Genomic DNA, 1,664 nt, shown 5'->3' with positions numbered 1-1,664 from the left:
TTTTGAGACAGAGTCTTGCTCTATTGCCCAGGTTGGAGTGCAGTGGCGCATTCTCAGCTCACTGTAACCTCTGCCTCCTGGGTTCAAGCGATTCCCCTACCTCAGCCTCCATAGAAGCTGGGATTACAAGTGTCCACCTCAATGCCCAGCTAATTTTTGTATTTTTAGTAGAGGCAGGGTTTCACTACGTTGGCCAGGCTGGTCTGGAACTCCTGACCTCAGGTGATCCACCTGCCTCAGCCTCCCAAAGTGCTGGGATTACAGACATAAGCCACCACACCCAGCAGCTAGTTAATTTCATTGCACTTGTTGGCTGGGCTCGGTGGTTCACGCCTGTAATCCCAGCACTTTAGGGGGCCTGGGTGGGTGGATTACTTGAGGCCAGGAGTTTGAGACCAGCCCGGCCAACATGGTGAAATCCCATCTCTTAAAAAAAAAAAAAATTAGCCAGACTTGGTGGTACACTCCTGTAGTCCCAGCTACTCGGGAGGTTGAGGCCGGAGAATTGCTTGAAACCACAAGGCGGAGGTTGCAGTGAGCAGAGATCGCACCCACTGCACTCCATCCTGGGCAACAGAGCAAGACTCTGTCTCAAAAAATAAAATAAAAAAATTCCATTACACTTGTCAAAAATCTTCCGTTTGTCCTCATTGTTAATCTTGTCTTGAAGTTTCTAGTCTTCAACAGTTGTTTCCATGTCGAATGCATAGGATTCAAGTGAATTCTTGGATGACACCTTGATGCTCTCCTTCTCGTCTTCAGCTTTGTAATTCCCAGCTTCACAGAGCATATGCTCAATGTTTTCCTTGCACAAATGCCCCCTGTCATTAGTGATAGTACTCTCCTGTTACTCTTCATCATAGCAGGAACACTGAGGATACCATTGGCATCAATGTCAAAAGTGACTGCAATCTTAGGAACAGCAGGAGTGTAGAAGGTATGCCTGTGAGTTCAAACTTGGCAAGCAGGTTGTTATTGTTGGTCATGGCACGCTTCCCTTCATAAACTTGAATAAGCACACCAGGCTGGTTGTCAGAGTCGGGAGTGAAGGTCTGTGTCTGCTTGGTAGGAATGGTAGTATTGCACTTAATGAAGACAGTCATGAATCTGCCAGTAGTTTCAATACCAAGTGAAAGAGAAGTGACATCCAAGAGCAGCAAATCTTGAACATTTTCAGATTTGTCTCCAAACAGGAGGGCTTCCTGGACAGCTGCACCATAAGCAACAGCTTCTTCATGGTTGATACTCTTATTCAGTCCTTTTCCATTGAAGAAACCTTGGAGAAGCTTCTGAATCTTGGGGATATGAGCAGAACCACGAACCAGGACAATATTATGAATCTGTGGCTTGTCTAATTTTGTGTCTTGAAGGGCTTTCTCTATTGGGGTCAGGGAGTCACAGAACAGGTAAGCATTCAATTCTTCAACTTAAGCATGGGTAATGGAGGTATAGAAGTCAATTTCTTTTCTTTTCTTTTTTTTTTTTTGAGACAGAGTCTCGTTCTGTCGCTCAGGCTGGAGTGCAGTGGCCGGATCTCAGCTCACTGCAAGCTCCACCTCCCGGGTTTAGGCCATTCTCCTGCCTCAGCCTCCCGAGTAGCTGGGACTACAGGCGCCCGCCACCTCGCTCAGCTAGTTTTTTGTATTTTTTTAGTAGAGACGGCG

At 46.5% G+C, this 1,664-nt stretch overlaps 1 pseudogene; it reads right to left on the bottom strand.

Annotated features, from left to right (window-relative positions):
- Positions 1 to 1,664, bottom strand: part of LOC105541885 — a 60,215-nt pseudogene that overhangs the window by 52,932 nt on the left and 5,619 nt on the right.

This window comes from Mandrillus leucophaeus, unplaced genomic scaffold (assembly GCF_000951045.1).
Source record: "Mandrillus leucophaeus isolate KB7577 unplaced genomic scaffold, Mleu.le_1.0 Scaffold246, whole genome shotgun sequence".
Taxonomy (NCBI): domain Eukaryota; kingdom Metazoa; phylum Chordata; class Mammalia; order Primates; family Cercopithecidae; genus Mandrillus; species Mandrillus leucophaeus.
The sequence above is the reverse complement of the archived record's forward strand: the minus strand, read 5'-3'. Positions and strand labels throughout refer to the sequence as shown.